The sequence below is a fragment of the Chrysemys picta genome, chromosome 9, assembly GCF_011386835.1.
Source record: "Chrysemys picta bellii isolate R12L10 chromosome 9, ASM1138683v2, whole genome shotgun sequence".
NCBI lineage: Eukaryota > Metazoa > Chordata > Testudines > Emydidae > Chrysemys > Chrysemys picta.
The window spans coordinates 55,858,376-55,871,472 of NC_088799.1; the positions used below are offsets into that span (position 1 = coordinate 55,858,376).

General features: G+C 49.7%; 1 protein-coding gene across 9 annotated transcripts in view; it reads left to right on the plus strand.

Annotated features, from left to right (window-relative positions):
• Positions 1-11,687: 11,687 nt before the first annotated feature.
• PASK (PAS domain containing serine/threonine kinase) overlaps positions 11,688-13,097 on the plus strand; it is an 86,084-nt gene continuing 84,674 nt past the window's right edge. For 8 of the 9 annotated variants that reach the window (XR_010590388.1, XR_010590387.1, XM_065557063.1 and 5 more), the window contains exon 1: positions 11,688-11,828. The gene's annotated coding sequence lies outside the window, so the exon portion shown is untranslated. Of the gene's footprint in view, positions 11,829-12,257; positions 12,330-13,097 lie in introns of all 9 variants that reach the window. The other variant, XM_005301121.4, reaches the window with a different exon arrangement.

A 13,097-nucleotide genomic window follows, 5' to 3' on the forward strand; every position in this document is an offset into this window, starting at 1 on the left:
TAGGCACCAGCAAAACAAACTGGTGCTTGGGGCGGCACATTTTTAGGGGCGGCATGGCCGGCGCCAGAATGCCGCCCCTAAAAATGTGCCCCGGCTGCCCTAGCTCACCTCCACTGCTGCTGCCACAGCACGCGAAACAGCTGATTCGCGCGCCACTACTCGCCCTCCCTCCCAGGCTCTCAAGCCTGGGAAGGAGGGGGAGCAGCAGCGTGCGAATCAGCTGTTTCGCGCGCCGCGGCGGCTCGGGGTCTCCCCCTCCCTCCCAGGCTCTCAAACCTGGGAGGGAGGGGGAGATCCCGAGCGGCCGTTTCGCGCGCTGCTGCTCCCCCTCCGTCCCAGGCTTGAGAGCCTGGGAGGGAGGGGGAGAAGCGGCGCCTGCGCCGCGGCCACTTGGAGTCTCCCCCTCCCTCCCAGGCTCTCAAACCTGGGAGGGAGGGGGAGACTCTGAGTGGCCGCGGCGCAGGTGCCGCTTCTCCCCCTCCCTCCCTCCTAGGCTTGAGAGCCTGGGGGGAGGAGGCAGGGCTGGGGATTTGGGAAAGGGGCGGAGCTGAGGCGGGGCCAGGGGTGGGGTAATTAAAGAACGGGGGGGCAGCCAAAATTGTTTTTGCTTTGAGCGGCAAAAATCCTAGAGCCGGCCCTGTCTATAAGATCCATCATTTCCTTTGCACCTACATGGCTCTTATTTGTCATCAGAGGGATTAGGAGCCATAGTCATGGACCAGTGTCCCGTTGTACTGGGCTCTGTACAAACAGAACAAAAGACAGTCCCTGCCCCGAAGAACTTACATGGGTAAACGTCATCATCTTGAATTTCAACTACAGCAACCTTCTCTCTGGCTTTAATAGATATGCTATATTGTCCCACTTACATCCATTCACAATGCTGCTGCAAAGATCATTTTCACACATGCCATCTTACACCCCCTCACCTCCTTGCATCCCTGCACTGGCTCCCATTTCTCTGTCATGTTAAACATACACTACTTGTCTTCACTTTTAAGGCCCTTCGTAGCCTATCTCCACCCTACCTATCATCTCTTACATGCTATTGGAATGTCAACCCTTGCCTCTCCTCTGCCAATGATGCCAAATTTCCTTGCCCACTTGTCACAATCTTGCCACACCTCGGTTTCCTCATTTAAAATGGAGATTTTAATATTTACTCAGTATACTGGAGTGATATGAGACTGACTTGGAAGGAAGTCATTACAGAAGTGTGAAGATTTGCTTATTGTGAAAATCTCCTTATACCGGCTGATTTTCTATCTATATACACCTCTACCCCGATATAACGCGACCCGAAATAACACGAATTCGGATATAATGCGGTAAAGCAATGCTCCGGGGGGGACGGGGCTGCGCACTCCTGCGGATCAAAGCAAGTTCGATATAATATGATTTCACCTATAACACGGTAAGATTTTTTTGGCTCCCGAGGACAGCGTTGTATCGGGGTAGAGGTGTAATTTGATATCACCCAAATTTTAATAATTCCACAAGTGCACTTCTACATGTATGCTACTGTAGTAACAGCATGTGCAAATTACCCAAATCTGAATTTATTCTATGTAGAGGAGGGGATGGAGACCAAACACAATGTGAAACAGATTGTTAAACACAAGGGTAGGATACATATAGGATACTGCTTAGAACTAAGTGGGCAATTAATACCTCTGCAGTTCTAGGGCAATTGAAAGATAGTGGGCAGCAGGGTGTGTTACAAATTGTTGTAATGAGCCTTAAAATCATTGTCTCTGTTAAGTCCATGATTTTTAATGTCTAGCAGTTATGAATTCAAGTTTCCAGGCTCAACTTTCTTTTGAGGACAAGGACTGAGAAGTCAGCTATGGAGTGATCACTTTGTGGAGAAGTGTTCGCCCACGAGTGATAGAGTGATTTTGTCTTTTATAAGTTTTATGTGTGAGTCTGAGAGCCTAATGATTGTCTGATTTCATCCTGATAGTTGTTGTGGGGACAGTTGATGCACTGGATGAGGTATACCACATGTTGTGATAGGCAGGTGTAGGACCCAATACTGTTAACAACAGTGAAAGATAGCTAATATGACACATTCATAAAAGCCTAAACTCTGCTGAAGACGCAATAGCCCTGAGGGTTCTGCTGAGTGCCTGCTCCTCCATTGAGGTCACTACCGTAACATGAGGCTCAATAGCTAGGAAGATTGTAATAGTCAGGTTGAAAAACGGATGCTGAAACCTCTGAGTTCCACCTCCTTAAAGAGTGGATGGGCATGGAGAGGAGAGTGTAAATGCAGCCTGGAGATCCATCCCTGTGATAGATAATTCCAACAGGAATTCCCAGAGAGCTGGGGAGGAGCTCTGCCCTCCCCCAATGTGACACTGGGATGGGGTAGTTCTGCCCCACTGAGTGTGACACTGGGATGAGGTAGCTGCCCCCCCTGAGTGTGACACTGGGATGAGGTAGCTCTGCCCCCCACCCCGAGTGTGACACTGGGATGAGGTAGCTGTCCCCCCTGAGTGTGATACTGGGATGGAGTACCTCTGCCCCCCTGAGTGTGATATAGGGATGGGGTAACTCTGCCCCCCTCCCCCGAGTGTGACACTGGGATGGGGTAGCTCTGTCTCCCCACCCCGAGTGTGACACTGGGATGAGGTAGCTGCCTCCCCTGAGTGTGACACTGGGATGAGGTAGCTCTGCCCCCCACCCCGAGTGTGACACTGGGATGAGGTAGCTGTCCCCCCTGAGTGTGACACTGGGATGGGGTAGCTCTGCCCCCCCCCCGAGTGTGACACTGGGATGGGGTAACTCTGCCCCCCTCCCCCGAGTGTGACACTGGGATGGGGTAGCTCTGCCCCCCCCGAGTGTGACACTGGGATGGGGTAACTCTGCCCCCCTCCCCCGAGTGTGACACTGGGATGGGGTAGCTCCATCCCCTTGTAATGATGCTGCTTCTGGCGGGACACAACTGAGAGTATCAATTCAGGACAAATTTCTTAGAGCAGGGCAGTTACAGCCCAAAGCTGGAGTTCCAAACCAAACCAGCCAAACAGAGAAGACTTTGGTTTTACCCCACTGGCTATCCAGAAGTCATACAAGCAAATTCCCTTAGACACTCCAGTTTCCCGGTATCATCACCAGTGCCACTCGTTATGTGGATGAATGGTTATGAAAACCAATGCCCCAGTAAAAGAAAAAAAGGTTCTCTCCAATCCCAGAGGACCAAGCCCAGACCCAGGTCAATATACAAGTCAGCTCTTACCCACAAATCACGCTGTTGCCAAGCCTTTAGAATCTAAAATCTAAAGTTTATTTATGAAAAGAAAGAAATATAGATGAGAGTTAGAATTGGCTAAATGGAATCAATTACATACGGTAATGGCATAGTTCTTGGTTCAGGCTTGTAGCAGTGATGGAACAAACTGCAGGCTCAAATCAAGTCTCTGGAGTTCATCCACAGCTTGGATGGGTCATTCAGTCCTTTGTGCAGAGCTTCAGTGTAGCAAAGTTCCTCCAGAGGTTAGAAGCAGGATTGAAGACAAAATGGAGATGATGCTGCTGCTTTTATAATCCTTTGTGCCATGTGGCTTGCGCTTTCTTTGTTCCAACCACAAGCCACCCAGCATGGAAAAAACCTTAGAGTTCTGTCCATAGGCATGTCCCTGCATGTCTTGACAAGTCACAAGTTGTATCTGCCTTCTCTCAATGGGTCAATTGTATAGCTGATTGTCCTTAATGGGCCATCAAGCAGGCTAGGCAGTGCTGACACCACATTGTTTGTGTTGTAGGAGCACCAGTGATCTGTACGCTATGTATAACCTGTATGCTCAAAAGGTCTGTTACACTTCCCCCACCACCACCACCTTTTGTCTCCTCTCCCTCTCTGAATACCTGTGAAGTTAGGGTTACCATATTTAAAAAATAAAAAAAGAGGACACTCCATGGGGCCCTGGCCCGCCCCTTTCTCACCACGGCCCCGTCCCAACTCCACCCCTTCCCCGCCCCAACTCCGCCCATTCCCCACCCCTTCCCCAAAGTCCCCGCCCTAACTCCTCCTCCTCCCTCCCAGCCACAGGAAAAGTGGCTTTCCCCCTCCCTCCTGGAATGCTTGTGGAATGAATGGGCTGCTTGAACAGCTGGAAGATCAGAAGAGCTCCCAGGTAGACAAGGTGTCTGGGACTCTAATTAGGCAGCGCTCACACACCCAATGCATGGATACTATATTGACACTGCCTGAGGTGGAGTGTGACTAACCAGAAGTGGCCAAGTCATCTCTAGTCTCAGACCATGAGGAGCAGGTCTTTAAAAGGGGAAGGGGCCATGTGCTCAGCAGTGCACTCACAAGATTGTACCTCCCGTGAAGGCCCTTTGCCCGGACTGCCTGGCCAGTGGTTCACCACGTTGCATTCCATCGTGCCTTGGGAAGACTTACCTTCATCGCACTGTCCATTGCTGCACTGTGGGACACTTACCTTCAAGAATCCTGACATCTCCAGTGCCATGCCTGTCCTGGGGGTGTGAGTATGCGAGTGTGATCCCCTCCGTGTCTTTTGAGCTTAGCTATCAGTATAATAAAAGTGTTGCTTTCTGCCAAACTCTGGTGGGTCATTAGTCCTCCCTAAGCTTAGTAGCTGGCCCAATTTCGGGTAACAGTTTGGGGTGTCACCCAGAAGCATAGCACAAGTTTGAAATACAGACAGTATAAAGCCAATACTTATAACTTAAATACAAAAATGATACATGCATACAGATAGCATAATCATAACCAGCAAACCATAACCTTGTCATAGACACCTCACACAACAACCTTTGTACAATATTTGCTGCAAATATATAACAATGGTTGCAACAATTATCTATACGGTCACAGTTTATGTCAATAACATCACATCGTCCCCCAGAGTGTGACTAGGGTGACCAGACGTCCCGATTTTATCGGGACTGTCCCGATATTTGCTTATTTGTCCCGCGTCCCGACCTACCTTCGGTCGGGACGCGAATTGTCCCGATATTTTGCCTCCGCTCACAGGCGGAGCGGAGCCTGGAGGGGGCTCGCGCCCCCCCGCTCCCTTCCATCCCCTCCTTCCCGCATTGGATCCCTCCCCAAATCCCCGCCCTGACCCTGCCTCCAGCCCTGCCCCCTCACTGCCCCATTGGATCCCTCCCCAAATCCCCGCCCTGGCCCCACCTCTTCCCCAAGCATGCTGCATTCCTCCTCTTCCCCCCTCTCTCTCAGGCTTGTGCTGATCAGCTGTATGGCGTCGCAAGCGGTGGAGGGCAGGGTGTGGAGCTCCCGTGGCCATTTTTTTTTTTGCTCCACCTCCAGCTTTTTTTTTTTTTGCTCCGCCCCCCATGCTCCCCAACCCCTGGCATCCTGATATTTCACCTGTGTGATCTGGTCACCCTAAGTGTAACACTGGGATGGGGTAGATCTGCCCCCGCCCAGAGTGTGACACTGGGATTGGGTAGCTCTGCCCGCCCCCAAGTGTGACACTGGGATGGGGTAGCTCTGCCCCTGAGTTTGTGGGGTAGCTGGGATGGGGTAGCTGCCCTCCCTCGAGTGTGACACTGGGATGTGGTAGCTCTGCCCCTCACCTGAGTGTGATACTGGGATGGGGTAGCTCTGCCCTCCCCCCCCCGAGTGTGACACTGGGCTGGGGTAGCTCTACCCTGGGGCAGCGTTTAGATTTTTAAGGTGGTTTAACCTCAGCAGTGCTGCACATAGGGTTGCCAATTCTCCAGGATTGTCCTGGAGTCTCTATGAATTAAATATTAATATTCAATTAAATATTATGTCATGTGATGAAACCTCATAAGAACATAACATAAGAACATAAGAATGGCCCTACTGGGTCAGATCCAGGGCCGGATGAACTTTTTGTGGACCTGGGGCCAAACATATTTGTGGGCCCCCATGGGGCAAGTTGCAGGGGGGCGGGATCGTCAGTCTCCAGAGTGAAGGGTGGGCTGGGGGAAATAAGGCACTGCACGGCGGGAGCAGCTGCCAGATGCACACTGGCCTGCCCAGCTCTGTGCTGCCAGTATGCTCCTTCCCCTTGAGGGCTGGCCCACAGCACACTGTCCCCCTACCCAGTGCCCCACCCTTATGCCCAGTGCCCCCTCACCCAGAGACCTCCACCACAGATATCTATGCCCAGCTCACACCCCTCACAGAGACCTCTCCCACTGGCCTCCCACCACAACTGTACAGCACCCTGCACACCACACCACTCGCCCAGCACACCCCACCCATAGACCTCCCCACTGCCCACTACCTTCCTCAGAGTCCCACCATCACAGCTGCACAGCACCCCATATTCCTGAGGGGATTCTGCACCAAAAAATTCTGTGTACAATATTTTAAAATTCTGCAAATTTTATTTGTCAATAAATAAATGTGGAGGCTCCAACATGGTAGTGGGGAGCACAGGCCACTGATGCATGGAAGTGGGAGATTACCCTGCAGCCTCCCCCACCCCACCCCGGGATAGGGACTCGGCAGTGAGGCTGCACCTGACCCAGCGCAAGGGCCAGGCCTGCCCCAGAATCACCCTGGGGCCCTGCCTCCCTGTGCCAGGCGCACCAGGTGTGGGTGAGCAGGCTTAGCCCAGAAGCAGGATCCAAGTGTAGAGGGACTTAGTGTGGGGGGATACAGGTGGTGGTAAGAGAGTTCTCTGTGGGGCAATCTGGGTGCGGGTGGCTCAGTAAGAGATCTGGATGCACAAAAGCTCATTGGGGGGTTCCAGGTGCAGGGGCAATGGGACTCTGCAGGGGATCCAGATGAAGGTGTTTGGAGCTCAGGAGAGGGGGGTCTAGGTGCAGGGGAGGTGGGGTTCATTTGGGTGGGGGTCCAGGTGCAGGTGGTTGGGGCTAAGTGGGGAGGGTGTCTGGGGGGGCTCCTCAGGGTGGTACAGATGCAGGGGAGGTGGGGCTTCTCAGGGTGAGAGTTTGATGGGCCTGCTTAACAGGGCTGTGCTTTAGCTTGCCTCCTGTCCCCATTTCCCCTATTCCCTTCTCTTCCCCATCCCATGCCCCTTCCCCATTGGTCTATCTCCTCTCCATGCCACCCCTTCTTTCCTCCAGCCTCTTCCCCACTGCCCCCTTCCCCAGTCCCCTTCTCTTTCCCATCCCATGCCCCTTCCCCACCGCTGGATCTCCTCCCCATCCCACCCCCTTCATAGAATCATAGAATATCAGGGTTGGAAGGGTCCTCAGGAGGTCATCTAGTCCAACCCCCTGCTCAAAGCAGGACCAATTCTCAACTAAATCATCCCAGGCTTTGTCAAGCCTGACCTTAAAAACCTCTAAGGAAGGAGATTCCACCACCTCCCTAGGTAACCCATTCCAGTGCTTCACCACCCTCCTAGTGAAAAAGTTTTTCCTAATATCCAACCTAAACCTCCCCCACTGCAACTTGACACCATTACTCCTTCTTCTGTCATCTGGTACCACTGAGAACAGTCTAGATCCATCCTTTTTGGAACCCCCTTTCAGGTAGTTGAAAGCAGCTATCAAATCCCCGCTCATTCTTCTCTTCTGCAGACTAAATAATCCCAGTTCCCTCAGCCTCTCCTCATAAGTCATGTGCTCCAGCCCCCTAATAATTTTTGTTGCCCTCCGCTGGACTCTTTCCAATTTTTCCACATCCTTCTTGTAGTGTGGGGCCCAAAACTGGACACAGTACTCCAGATGAGGCCTCACCAATGTCGAATAGAGGGGAATGATCACGTCACTCGATCTGCTGGCACTGCCCCTACTTATACAGCCCAAAATGCCGTTAGCCTTCTTGTCAACAAGGGCACACTGTCAACTCATATTCAGCTTCTCGTCCACTGTAACCCCTAGGTCCTTTTCTGCAGAACTGCTGCCTAGCCATTCGGTCCCTAGTCTGTAACAGTGAATGGGATTCTTCTGTCCTAAGTGCTGGACTCTGCACTTGTCCTTGTTGAACCTCATCAGGTTTCTTTTGACCCAATCCTCTAATTTGTCTAGGTCCCTCTGTATCCTATCTCTACCCTCCAGCACATCTACCACTCCTCCCAGTTTAGTGTCATCTGCAAACTTGCTGAGAGTGCAGTCCACACCATCCTCCAGATCATTAATGAAGATATTGAATTAAACCAGCCCCTGGACCGACCCTTGGGGCACTCTGCTTGATACCGGCTGCCAACTAGACATGGAGCCATTGATCACTACCCGTTGAGTCCGACGATCTAGCCAGCTTTCTATCCACCTTATAGTCCATTCATCCAGCCCATATTTCTTTAACTTGTCGGCAAGAATACTGTGGGAGACCGTATCAAAATCTTTGCTAAAGTCAAGGAATAACACATCCACTGCTTTCCCCTCATCCACAGACCCAGTTATCTCCTCATAGAAGGCAATTAGGTTAGTCAGGCATGACTTCCTTCCCCACTGCCTCTTTTCCCCCACCTCCGCTTCCCCTGCCCCTTCTCTTCCCCATCCCCTACCCCTGCCCCTTCCCCACTGCTCCATCTTCTCCCCAGGCTTGGAGGGCAGGGGGGAACCGCCCCCCAGCAGGAGCTGGCGGAATGGAGTGGGTTAGGGCTGGGTCACTCCACTTTCTGCCGCCCGGTGATTGCAGGGCGGGCCCGACCCCACACTCATGGGGCAGTGGGAAGTGGAGTGATCCGGCCCCAGCCTGCTCCGCTCTGCTCCCCTGGCTCCCGGACTTTGGGGGAGGGGAAAACCGCCCCACAGCACACACCGGGGCCTGGTGAGTGCAGGGTGGGCCTGATCCCTCGTGCAGTCCCCCAGGATGCGTAACTCAGGGGAGGAGGTTTGGGGGGGAAGCGGTGGAGTGGGGGCAGGGCTGTGGTGGAGCAGGGGTGGGGGCAGCTTTCCTTCCGACTCTGGGCCTGGCGCCATGGTAAACCCAGTACTGGTCAGACCAAAGGTCCATCTAGCCCAGTATCCTGTCTTCCAACAGTGGCCAGTGCCAGGTGCCCCAGAGGGAATGAACAGAACAGGTAATGATCAAGTGATCCATCCCCTGTCACTCATTCACAGTTTCTGACAAACAGAGACTAGGGACACCATTCCTGCCCATCCTGGCTAATAGCCATTGATGAACCTATCCTCCATGAATTTATGTAGCTCTTTTTTGAGCCCTGTCATGGTCTTGGCCTTCACAACATCCTCTGGCAAGGAGTTCCACAGGTTGACTGTGCGTTGTGTGAAGAAATACTCCCTTTTATTTGTTTTAAACCTGCTGCTTATTAATTTCATTGGTGACCCCTAGTTCTTGTGTTATGAGAAGTAGTAAACAATACTTCCTTATCTATTTTCTCTACACCAGTCATGATTTTATAGACCTCCAACATATCTACCCTTAACCATCTCTTTTCCAAGCTGAAAAGTCCCAGTCTTATTAATCTCTCCTCATACAGAAGCCGTTCCATACCCCTGATAATTTTTGTTGCCCTTTTCTGAATCTTTTCCAATTCCAATATATCTTTTTTGAGATGGGATGACCACATCTGCACACAGTATTCAAGATGTGGAAGTACCATGGATTTATATAGAGGCAACATGATATTATTTTCTGTCCTATTATATATCCCTTTCTTAATTATTCCCAGCATTCTGTTTGCTTTTTTGACTGATGCTGCACATTGCATGGATGTTTTCAAAGAACTATCCACAATGACTCCAAGATCTCTTTCTTGAGTGGTAACAGCTAATTTAGACCCTATCATTTTATATGTATAGTTGGGATTATGCTTTCCAATGTGCATTACTTTGCATTTATCAACATTAAATTTCATCTGCCATTTTGTTGCCCAGTCACCCAGTTTTGAGAGATCCTTTTGTAGCTCTTCGCAGTCTGCCTGGGACTTAACTATCTTTAGTAATTTTGTATCATCTGCAAATTTTACCACCTCACTGTTTACCCCTTTTTCCAGATAATTTATGAATATGTTGAATAGGACTGGTCCCAGAACAGACCCCTGGGGGACACCACTATTTACCTCTCCCCATTCTGAAAACTGACCATTTATACCTACCCTTTGTTTCCTATGTTTTAACCAGTTATCAATCCATCCCCTTCCCTCTTATCCCGTGACAGCTTACTTTGCATGAGAGCCTTTGGTGAGGGACCTTGTCAAAGGCTTTCTGAAAATCTAAGTACACTATATCCACTGGATCCCCTTGGTCCACATACTTATTGACCCCCCACAAAGAATTCTAGTAGATTGGTGAGGCATGATTTCCCTTTACTAAAACCATGTTGACTCTTCCTCAACAGATTATGTTCATCTATATGTTTGATAATATTGTTCTTTATTATAGTTTCAACCATTTTGACTGGTACTGAAGTCAGGCTTACAGGCCTGTAATTGCCAGGATCACCTCTGGAGCCCTTTTAAAAAATTGTCGTCATATTAGCTATCCTCCAGTCATCTGGTACAGAAGCTGGTTTAAATGATAGGTTACAGATTACAATTAGTAGTTCTGGAATTTCACATTTGAGTTCCTTCAGAACTGTTGGGTAAATACCATCTGGTCCTGGTGACTTATTGCTGTTTAATTTATCAATTTGTTCCAAAACCTCCTCTAATGATACCTCAATCTGGGACAGTTCCTCAGATCTGTCACCTAAAAAGAATGGCTCAGGTTTGGAAACCTCCCTCACATCCTCAGCCATGAAGAACGATGCAAAGAATGAATTTAGTTTCTCTGCAATGGCCTTATCGTCCTTGAGTGCTCTTCTAGCATCTCGATCGTCCAGTGGCCCCACTGGTTGTTTAGCAGACTTCCTGCTTCTGATGTACTTAAAATTTTTTTTGCTATTACTTTTTGGCTTACTATTCCTCAAATTCTTTTTTGGCCTTTCTAATGGTATTTTTACACTTCATTTGGCAGTGCTTTTGCTCCTTTCTATTTTCCTCAATTGAATTTAACTTCCACTTTTTAAAGGATTCCTTTTTGCCTCTCATTGCTTCTTTTACTTTGTTGTTTAGCCATGGTGGCTCTTTTTTGGTTCTATTACTATGTTTTTTAATTTGGGGTATACATATAATTTGAGCGTCTATTATGGTGTCTTAAAAAAGTTTCCACGCAGCTTGCAGAGATTTCACTTTTGGCACTGTACCCTTTAATTTCTGTTTAACTAACCTCCTCATTTTTGGGTAGCTCCTCTTTCTGAAATTAAATGCTACAATGTTGGGCCACTGTGGTGTGTTTCCTGCAACGGGGATATTAAATTTAATTATATTATGGTCACTATTACCAAGCGGTCCAACTATATTCACCTCTTGGACCAGATCCTGTGCTTCACCTAGGACTAAATCAAGAATTGCCCCTGCTCTGGTGGGTTCCAGGACCAGCTGCTCCAAGAAGCAGTCATTTAATGTGTTCAGAAACTTTATCTCTGAATCCGTCCTGAGGTAACATGTACCCAGTCAATATGGAATACATCCAACTACAATTTGCAACCCTGGCTGCGCAGCAGTCTGTAGTGGCGCGGGGAGCGCGATCGGAGATGCTTAATTAATTTTGCCTCCTCTGACATCCCGTGGGCCGGGAGCAAGAAGGCCCTAGCAACCATTTACACCGGGTTTTTACCGTTCAGCGGCCGAGTGGGTACCGCCTCGGGAGCTGATTGGCTCCTCTGGCTGTCAATCTGTACTGTCCCCGTTTCTCACCATCTTGATTGGCCTTGGTGGGGACGGTGCTTTTCCCGCCTTCCCGTCGCGCTAACACGCGCCACCAGTTCCCAGTGACCGGCGCCTTGAGGTGGGGGCAAGGCAGGGAGCGGGCCGTGTTGGGCCCGAGGTAGTTATGGCCCCCGGGGGACAGTGAAACGAAGGACGGTCCCCGTGGTGGTGAGTCCGGGACCCTGTAGGGCGGAGATTGGCCACGGGGGAAGAGGCGGGGCTCCTCGGGGGGGGGGGGGGGGGAAGAGTGTGGGTCGCCCGGTGGGGGTGAGCAGAGCGGAGAGTGGAAGGTGGTCCCTGGATTAGGGGTGTTGCGAGGGGCAGGACAGGGTCTCTGCTGGTTTGGCCTCAGGTTCCCTTGGTGTGGGTGTTATTGGGGGCAGGTTCCTGTGGCGCCTATTGTCGCCATAGTTTCTGAACTGGGGCGGAACACGGTTTGCCCACGGGGTACGGCTATGCTGTGTGGTGGCTCGGGCTAAGGGGGAGCTGCTTAATTATGCTCAGGCCGCAGCCCGAGCTCTGGTCCCCTCCCACCTCGCTCTCCCGCGGCACCTGTTCTTGACCCCGTTGACAGTGTGTGTGCTTTTGTTGGCATAGACAAGACTTCTGGCCCTGGAAAAGTAGTGAAAGGATGAAATGGGAGGTAATTAGAGAGCAGAAGCTGAGCAGGTGAGATGGGGAGTTTGTTTTGTTGTGTGTGTTAATGCCTAGTTAACTTCAGTGACTAATATTTTGGAGAAAGCATGCTTTTATTAAAGCTTCAGCACCCTAACTCCTTCAGTTAAGGTGTGAGGGCTAACAATTTATTACTGAAACATCAAACCAGCCCTCTAGGGTGGAATTTTTTTTTTAAAGCAGAAAAAATCCTTCCAGTCTTTGTTTCTTAATGATGTATAAAGAAACAAGGGCATTTGGAGGGCAACTATAAAAATGCCACATTAGCAAATAGATAATGCATAAGCAATATATTTTTAATAGGGCTGTCAAGCGATTAAAAAAAATAATTGTGATTAATCGCACTGTTAAAAATAATAAATACCATTTATTTAAATATTTTTGGATGTGTTCTACATTTTCATATATATTGATTTCAATTCCAACACTGAATACAAAGTGTACAGTGCTTACTTTATACTTTTATTACGAATATTTTCACAGTAAAAAGCATATAGCATTTTTCAATTCATCTACACAGGGGTTCTCAAATTTTTGTACTGGTGACCCTTTCACATAGCAAGCCACTGAGGGTGACCCCCCCCCCTTAGAAATTAAAAACACTTTTTAATATATTTAACACTATTATAAATGTTGGAGGAAAAGCGGGGTTTGATATGGAGGCTGACAGCTCGTGACCCCCCCCACATAATAACCTCATGACCTCATCGGGGTCCTGACCCCCAGTTTGAGAACCCCGATCTACTATAAGTACTGTAGTGC